Raw genomic sequence first — 10,222 nt, 5'->3', positions numbered from 1 at the left:
TAGCACCAGCTGTATCATCTTTCACCATGTTAAAAAGAGACTGTTTATTCCTACAACTTGGTTTTCTATCTCTGAGCACAGAAGTTTCCAAACTGTGTTCTGTGGATCATGATGGAGAGGAGAGGTGGCTGACCACTTAGTGCTCGTTCCCCCTTGTTTCCAACTGCTGAACTGCATCCAGTACATTAAATAAATATCTAACATATTGCTTGCATGTATGCAATTGTTGAAGTTGTCAGAGGTATGTTATATATTTGCAAATGGGAAGAAGTGGTCCGCATGATTGTGACTGCGAGGACAGGTGAATAGTCATGAAACAATCTCTGCATCAAAATCTGGTTCCCACCGTGAAAAAGTTTGAAAAGTTTGTTTAGCCCCTTGCTCATCCATGACAGAACGCTACATGTTACCCCATGACTATTTAGTTTCTTAATAGCCTCTTGAAGGATATTTTGTCAATGGCTATTTCAAAGTCCAAATAAATTATGTCAACTAATTCTCCTAAAACCACTCTTTTGTTGATATGCTGGTTTTCGCCTTTGGCAATGGCTTGAGAAAATATTTTCTTAGATGATATAACAGTTGAAAAAACTTTTTACTACAAAAAATCAGATCTAAAATGTTCTCCAAAATTTGAAACTAAGCCATTGAGCACTCCATCAGACAAAAATAATTAAAACCTAGGTCCAGCCATAGCTGGTTTATTCTTCTAGATCCTGACCCAAATTCCACTGAAGTCAACAGGAGTCTTTCCATTGACTTCAGTGCCTATCTATCTTTAGTTTTATACTCCTGCCCATCACCGTAGTATCTGAGCAGTTGGATCAGGGCCCCTGACCTGAGGCTGATGGTGTTTAAATAGATGTGGTGTTTTATTGTATTCTTTCTTTATTGATCCTTAATCTGCATGTTCTAGACATGTTTCCAGATCAGAATTTTCCTCATCGGAGATTTGAGGGTTGTTATATATCCTAATATATGAGAATCTGTGTATGAATCTTTTAAGCTTCATGTTGCAAGATCTAATGCTATTGGAATTCCTTCTTCAATAGTTCTGTGCTTTGTATGTCACATCTGATGCACTGTATTAATTCTTTGAAACACTCACAGAAAATAAATATTAAAACATTGGCTATACTTATACATCTCTCAGACATTTTCCCCTGGTGCTGCAGCATTTATGAATTCCTTAGTGAGCACTTTGGTTTTATTGCCCTTCTTTTATCTTCCAGAGTGGTAAATTAATTTACTGAGCTTAGAGTACATTGAGTATGTTTCTTCAGGACTCTCCTGTGCTCAGTTCCACTTCACTATTCCAGTTGATTCTTTACAATAGCACAGTTGTTTTCTTAAAGTTTGTCTTGTTCAAGATAAGAGGCTCTCCCTCATAGAAACCCAAATATGTTAAGCCTCATTCTTAGTAGATTTTGAAAAGTGTCCCTTAGGTTTTCAACTACAGTCCCGGTGCTTTAAAATTCTTCCATCTTGAAGGGGATTTCTTGTTCCTCAAGGTGAATGTCACTGAATAACATTGAGTTCTACATTTCTACATCTGTGTTTCCTTCTCTTATATGTTGTATCAGGAATCTATCCGGTACCCCACACAGTACTGTCCTTCTACTGCTTCCTCTGATTTTTATCCTTGTGTACGTTCAAGAAGTTAAAATCCCAGAATCGCTTGCATTTTGCTTAGGAATTAATTATTTTAAGCTTCATTTTCCAACCCTCTTTATCGTTAATTACTTTAAACATTTGAAAGAAAATGTAATGCTGGATTGTCCTGGAGACTGATGTCCTCTACATAGCCCCAGAAAAGATGCAGCATCAAGAAGTAGCCTAATGTCAGTTTCCTACGCTACCTTGCCAAAGTGTTTCTGCCATTTAATCTTCCCACTGAGACTGCCATCTAGTTCCAATTCTGTTAGTGGCTTTTGTAATGTGGAGGCCTGTGCACTGGGAAATGGACTGAGATTACAGCAGTCACAGAACAGCCATCAAACGATAACAACTTTCACTCAATGTTAGCCAAGGTTGGATTTGAACTGGCAACCTAGAAAGAATAGTCTATTCTACATAAGTTCTTGTATTGACCAAATCACCGTTGTATCTGAACACTTTCTAATAGTGCATTAAGCAATATGGCTAACATCTGTCACCTATACAAGACTCTATCTCAGTACTAATCCCCTAAAATATCTAAGAAGTCTTTGATAAAGCACATCTTATTGTATGCATGCTGTTATTTGAAACTGTTAAATACATAGCTGTTTGAAGTTTCTGTAGGATTTTTCCCCTCACTGTATTACAAATATAATACATATGTATATAATACAAAAACCAGAAACAAATAAACAAATTCTGTAAAGAAGGCTTTTATCTTTCTCAAGAAATTATATAACGTAAAGCATGTATGTCATGCTCTTAGAACTAATTTATGCATCATGCATACAGATTGGTAGTTCTGAATCCTACCTGTTGTGTTTTCTGTGAAGCCCTTTAGAAGAAGGTATCCAAGAAATTCAAGGCAGAAAGCAACCCCAAAGTTTCTCTGAGGCAGTGCAAGCAGCTATTGCTGTTCTTCATTTCAAAATTTCCCTATATACTGGTGGAAGATGTAGTTATATGGGAAGCTTTAATAACTAACTTCCATTAACTTTTACAAGAATATGAAGATTTCACTGTAGCCTTGACCATTGAGCCTATACTCAAGCAGCATGATAAGAGTGGTTTCCTTAAGTTCTCTGTGAGATTGCGTAATGATGTTTGGGGAATTGTTTTTAGTGGTTTGCAGAGGTTAATATAGATGAATACACGTGAATAAAAACCCAGAGAAATTGCTTGTTGCAATCTTGTGCTCTTGTCCTGCCACATCTCCTTAACAGAGACAAGCCAGGTCAGTACTTGGATGGGAGATCTCAAGGAAACTTCTGAGGCCTGGTCTACTTCTGAACCATATGTTTTAGGTTGCTCTAAGGTGTGTGAAAAATTCATCCCCCTGAGAAACATAGTTATGTTGACCTAAGTCCTGGTATAGACACTGCTAGGTCAACAGAAGAATTTTTTTCAGAGTAGCAGCCGTGTTAGTCTGTATTCGCAAAAAGAAAAGGAGTACTTGTGGCACCTTAGAGACTAACAAATTTATCTGAGCATAAGCTTTCGTGAGCTATAGCTCATTTCATCGGATGTGAGCTGCATGTCCCGGCACAGTTTGGAGACCCCATTCTCTCAAAGCCAGCAATTACTTCAGGAACATCTTTGATGACCGCCACTTTGGGGTAAATCACACACCTAATTGCCTCAGAAGCTTCTGCCATCACTTTACTCAAGGGCTCTTGCTGCCATGTAAAGAAAGCATACCAAGCACAATCTGTGCCCCGTGCAGTTTTGTTGGTTCACAGTAAGGAGGAAGTGGAAATTTCCAGTAACTAACTAGTACTGAGAGCCATCCCAGTCCAGGTCACTTTTAATTCAGATTTCTTTACTGTATGCTGGCATTTTAAGTCATTTTTATGACATTCTGAGGGTTGTAAAGTTTAGTAAGGCAGCAATTTTGGGCTGATGATTAAAATGTATATATTTACATTATACCACCAATGCCACAAAAGCAACGTGCAGCACTTTGTCTTTCATAGTGCAGAGTTTTGCAATCCTTCACTGCCAGTATTACAAATGATGCCTGGTGATTCTGAATACAAACCCCAGAATGTTTAATAAAATATTTCAATTATTTTACTTTTTTAAAATTGACCAAATTTTTCTTAAAATGTGAAGTTTCTTCATTTTCATTTGACGCTTGCTTCTTGAAAGAAGTGAGTTTCTCAGCAATAAAAGATCTTTAACGACGTTCAAAAAATTTACTAGAATTGTTGGGTCCTGGCATCATTTTAACCATATTTGTACTCAGAGTCTAGATACAGCACCATGCACAATCTGCACTACAACAGGCATTAGTGGCATGTGAAATCACAATGAATTGAGAATCATGGCAGTGAGTGGAAGCCAAATTATAAAGTACCCCAGGTCTGGTTTTGATGGTCCCTGGGGAATCAGGGAGGGCAAAACACTGGAGCTTGGCTTGCTCCGTGCTTTGGTACAGAACTAGTCACTCTAATGCTTTATGCAAACTCATAGACTTGGAGGCTGAAGGGACCATCACAGCCATCTAGTCTGACCTCCTGCACATCGCAGGCCACAGAACCTCACCCACCCACTCCTGCAATAGGCCAATAACCTCTGGCTGGGTTACTGGAGTTCTCAAATCGTGATTTAAAGACTTCAAGTTACAGAGACTCCACGATTTACTTTAGTTCAAACCAGCAAGTGATTCATGCCCCACATTGCAGAGGAAGGGGGAAACCCCCAAGGTCTCTGCCAATCTGACCAGGGGGAAAAGTCCTTTCGGACCTCAAATATGGTGATCAGTTAGACCCTGAGTATGTGGGCAAGACTCACCAGCCAGACACCTGGGAAAGAATTCTCTGTAGTAGCTCAGAGCCCTCCCCATCTAGTGTCTCATTTCCAGCTGTTGGGGATATTTGCTAAAAGCAGTTGTGGATGGGCCATTTGTCATTGTAGGCAACCTCATCATCCCCTTCCCTCTATAAACTTATCAAGCTCAGTCTTGAAATAAGTTTGTTTTTTTGCCCTCACTGCTCCCCTTGGAAGGCTGGTCCAGAATGTCACTCCTTTGATGGTTAGAAACCTTCATCTAATTTCAAGCCTAAACTTGTTGATGGCCAGTTTATATCTATTTGTTCTTGTAGCAATACTGGCCCTTAACTTAAATAACTCCTCTCCCTCCCTTGGTGTTTATCCCTCTGATGTATTCATAGACAACAGTCAGATCTCTCCTCAGCCTTAGTTTTGTTAGGCTAAACGAGCTAAGCTCCTTAAGTCTCCTCTCGTAAAGCAGGTTCTCCACTCCATTGATAATCCAAATACCCCTCCCTGAATCTGTTCCCATTTGAATTCATCTTTCTTAAACATGGGAGACTAGAACTGCTCAGACTATTCCAGATGTGCTATCACCAGTGCCTTGTACAATGATAATAACACTTCTTCTCCACGCCATTTTAACACAGGGTAAGTCCTGGGAGGAATAAATAGCTCCAATACAGAAAAAAATAGGTCTGGATTTGCCTTACCCCTGGAAATGGTTGGAAGACAGGGCTCTGGGGTGTAAAACTTCACAGAATTCCCCTGGCAGAGCCTTCCTTGGATTGGTTCACCTAAAGGGCAGGGTTTGTACCCTTGAGGAATAGCCAGTGGCTTTGGTCCCAACACCCACACATAGCCCAGAATCTAGGCAGACTCTGTGGGATCTGCAAGAGGCTAGGGCTATCCACCCTTGGGCCTTGTATTCCAGCACCTCTGGCTCCTTTGCGGCACTGCTCCGTATAAGTCATACTGTCAGAGAAACTCCTCCAACAACTGCTCCAAGGATATCCCTTTAATGGTGGGTTTGTCTAGCATGGAGTGGGGCTGGGGAGAGACAATGCACTCTTAGATATATGCAGGGCTGGGGGAAGACGCTGCACAACCTCAAGCAAAGGCTCTGACCTATCATATCACACATACTTGGATATAGCAGCGTGCTCATATTGTGTAGAAAATATGAATGTCTTCAATTGTTAGCAGGAATATTTCCATTGCGTTCCTGGAGCTGGCTGCTTTCAGTCAATCATTTTTGTTGCTGTTGTGTTTTTGTTGATAATTCTATTCACATTTCTCCATGAATGTGGACCTGGCCCTGTGGCTTCTGATCACTCTCCTAGAAGAACAAAGAAACCCATCATCTCTCACACATCTCACATGTACAATAAAGCAAAAGCAAAAAAAAGAAGATTTCAGCCGTATGAGGATGTGCTGGGTTCAGCAGGCGTAGTTACCAGCTGAGGGCCTGCAGACAGATAGTGTGAGAGATGGTGGACAGAGAAACTTCCTGCAATCAGCCTCTTTGGGGGAGGGACCGAGAGAGGTTATCATAGCCCCTACAGGCTGTATGGCCAAGGTGACTATGGAATGCATATGTAACACCAACAGATCCCGGTTGTTGGGGGGTGGGATTGGCCCTGGGACCTCTGGAGCTTAGTGCATGAGCCTCTACTGCAGGGGCGGGCAAACTACGGCCCGCAGGCTGAATCTGACCCCTTGGGGCTTTGGATCTGGCCTGCAGGAGTGCCACCCCCACGCTGGTGTGGGCCCCGCGCCACCAGCACCACGTCCCTGTGGCCCCTGGGGAGGGGGGCAGAGGGCTCTGTGTGCTGCCCTCACCTGTGGGTTCCACACCCGAAGCTCCCATTGGCCACGGTTCCCCGTTCCCGGCCAATGGGAGCTGCGAGGGACAGTGCCTGCAGGCAAGGGCAGCGTATGGAGCCCTCTGTCCCCACCCCAAGGGCCGCAGGGACGTGGTGCCAGCAACTTCTGGGAGTGGCACAGGGCCAGGGCAGGCAGGGAGTCTGCTTTAGCCCTGCAGCGCTGCTGCCACCCCAGAACTGCTCCAGGTAAGCGATGCCGGGCCAGAGCCCACACCCCAAATACCCCTGCCCTGAGCCCCCTGCTGCACCCCTCATCCCTCCTGCACCCCAACCCCCTGTCCTGATCCCCTCCTGCACCCCAACCCCCTGCCCTGAGTGCCCTCCTGCACCCTGCACCCCTTCTGCACCCCAACCTCCTGCCCTGAGCCCCCTCCCACACTCTGCACCCCAACCCCCTGCCCTGAGCCCCCTCGTCTTCCCCTCACCCCTTCTCTGCCCCAACCCTTTGCCCTGAGCTCCTTCCTGCCCACCGCACCCCCTCCCACACCCTGCACTCTCTCCCGCACCCCAACCCCCTGCCCCAGCCCTACATTCATGGCCCTGCATACAATTTCCCCACCCAGATGTGGCCCTCGGACCAAAAAGTTTGCCCACCCCTGCTGTACTGCATGAGCTAAAAGTCATATGCTTGTTAGCTAATGCTGTAGAGCAGACTCATAAACTCTCTATAAGTGGTCTCAGTCCCACTAGATGGGACAGAGCACCACCCCCAGGAGGTTCTGGTTACACACAGATTTGCATTTTCCCCTCAGCAGCTTCTTTCATCAGCAGGGCTTCCGTATTACCTCAAAGCTGCTCCCACCTGACTGAAACTCCCAGAGACGGTGATAATGGTGTCACTGCAGGTCCTCCCTCAGTGTGAATAATCCTTCTAGAACAGGGGAAAGGATGGCAGAAAAAGGTGTAATTTACTCTTTTTTGAACCTGACCCTTGCTATCTATACTAGCATCCTTGTTAGCTATTTGTAACAGGCACCTGGAACTTGGGCCTAGCACACTCCTGTTACTTGGCTCTGCCCCATCCACTTTGGGCCATGCCAGGTTCCTTGCAGCACCACTGAGGAAGGGAATCACAAACCCTTTTGCCCTTGACTGAATTCTCACACCATTACCTAATTCCTGTTTGCACCTCTCTTGTGGTTAGTCAGCTTCCTTTCTCTCTGAGGCTTCCAGCAATTTAAGTCACTATGTGCCAGGCTTTCAAAGGTATCTAGGCACTTAAAGATACAGATAGGCACCAAGTGGGATTTTCAAAAGTCGTTAGATGCCTAATTCCCACTGAAATAAATCGGAGTTGGGTTTCCTGGGCGTTTTGAAAATCACACTAGGCATCGATCTGTATCTTTAGGTGCCTAAATAGCTTTAAAATCTGGCCCTAGTCTAATTTCGTGTATGTTAAATAAAAGCAACATTTATTTGGCATAGGTTAGAAAATAAAGAGGATGCCACAAAATAAGCAATAATTGTAAATAGTCAGAACTAGACAGATGAAATGCATCTGGCTATGGAGCTGCAGAAGGGAGTGTGGTAAGCAACTTCCCCAAAGCAAATGCAAATTCTGTTTATTTGCATAGCATGCTCTGAGCAGCTCCTTATTGACCCTGTCTTTACAGGCACACTGATGCAATCAGGTACACTGAGGTTGCTTATTAAAATATCTTTAAAGCTATTACAAAAATACCATACAGTAAATATATAACAGACTCACGTGTACCTTGTCTGAGTACAGACCTGTCATCATGCTTCTAATAATCACACTTTCATGTGCCCCTGGGCTACCTGTGGTTCACTATCCACAAACAGTAGGGCTATATAATACTGCATATCTACAGCTATGTTAGCCCATGTTTTTCCTTAAGCCAAGTGAATTATATCAAAGATGGCCCTTAACCTTTATATTCTATGAACATATTTCCCAATATTTCTCTAGGACTCTTATGAGCTCTTGGCTTTCTATCAGTCTCTGCTCATTTTGCAGAATGGGCAAAATGAAACCAGCTGGTTTTTTTATTCCAAAGAACAATGTTAGTGTTTGTGTGGTTCACTCACTGTGTAGAATTGGTTCACCCAAGCTAAGCTCTCAATGAAACCAGATTATAAACTCTTCTCTAGCATGCCCCATGACCTTTGATCCCTAGTTTGGGTTACACCTATTGAATCTACTGTCCTTCAGAATAGTCACAGGTGTAAGCCACTCACTCTCAAACTGTGCAAGTTATGGGCAAAAGATTCATATTAGACAAGGCGTATAGCTTTAAGGTACAATTTTATTTTGAAAAGCAACTTTATAAAAATTGCACTTCCTTACTCAACAGATCAGTTTCCAGTGTCGTAACTATTCACTTTGGTGACTAAAATAAGGCCTGGTCTACCCTACAGAGTTAGGTCCATGTAAGTTGCCTGGTGTCTACCTATGTGTGCATGTTTCTACACTCATATATGTCTCTGGTTGAGGTCAATGTCCTGTTACAACAATGCAATAAAACCACCTCCCCAAACAGTGTATGGTCTTGGTTGACCTATTGAAGTTAACACAATGCCAGGGTAGACACTGCATGACCTATGTCAACACTAATAGTCCTCCAGCAGCTGTCTCACAATGGCTCATTCCCTGCAATAGTGACCCTGAGCCCATTTTTAGCTACACTGCTGAGGGGTCATGGAGACCAGAAGCCACCCTACCCTTTAACCACCCCCCCGCCCCCCCGCACATGTGTTTTTGAAACGCCTTTTCCTGATTGCCCAACTTGGCAAGCACACCTGGAAGCTCACTCTTGTGTGCAGCTGTCCAACCGATCATGCAGGCTTCACTCACTAGACAACTTCCTGCCTGGAGTAGACAGGAGCTATTGGCTCTCCTGAACCTGTGGAGGGAGGAGCTGTGCAAGCACAGCTAAGGATCAGCCATAGACACTAGACATCTGCAAGCAGATTGCACAGGGGATTCAGGCAAAGGGGTACAACAGGGATCAGCAGCAGTGCTGTGTGAAAAGAAAGGAACTTCCCAAGGATGCTATAAGGCCAGGGAGGCCAACAACAGATCTGGGCTGAGCTGCAGACCTGCCACTTTTACAAAGAGCTGCATAAAGCCGCCCAACCCCTCCGCCCTGCAAATTCTTTGGAGTAGCCCAAGGCACAGATCCCTGCCGTGAACAGCGAGGAGGCTGAGGAAGCGAGGGGAACAAGGGATAAGCTGGATCCTCCAGAATCACTATTGGCATTTCACCATCACCAATGGTAATCCACTGGTCAGGAATGAACGTCCCTGCTCACAGTATTCTGAACAATCCTGTGTTCTTAAAGATGCAAGCATCATGTACCTTCCCTGAGCAGCCCACATTGATAACAGTGAAGCAACCCTGGTGTGGGATGGTGCCAAAATAGGGATATGTGTGCTGCCTATTGCCACACCACAGTTTGGGAACCACATCATTGCAAATCCATCCACTATATCCTGCACATTGCTGAGCATCATAGTCCTGCATAGCAGGAGATGATTAATGGCCCTACACACTTGCATGATAACTGCCCCCACTATGGATTTTCCAACTCTGAAATGATTTCCCACTGACCAGTAGCAATCCAGTGTTGCAACTTTCCAAAGTGCGATCACCACTTGCTTCTCCTCTGTCAATGCAGGTCTCATTTTGGTGTTCCTGCGCAGGAGTGCTGGGTTGGGCTTGGCACACAGACCCAGGAATGTGGCCTTTCACATCCAAAAGTTCTGAAGCCATGGCTCATTGTCCCAAACCTGTATTATTATGCGATCCCACCAGCCAGTGCTCATATCTTGGGCCCCAAAGCAGCGCTCCACCGTTTGCAGCTGCTTCATGAAAGCCACCAACAAGTTTGAATTGTTTTTTGCTACATACCTTAAAAAAGGGTCCTCCAAGAAATCCTCATGT

This window comes from Dermochelys coriacea, chromosome 1 (assembly GCF_009764565.3).
Source record: "Dermochelys coriacea isolate rDerCor1 chromosome 1, rDerCor1.pri.v4, whole genome shotgun sequence".
Classification (NCBI taxonomy): Eukaryota; Metazoa; Chordata; order Testudines; family Dermochelyidae; genus Dermochelys; species Dermochelys coriacea.
This window is presented reverse-complemented; position numbering follows the sequence as displayed.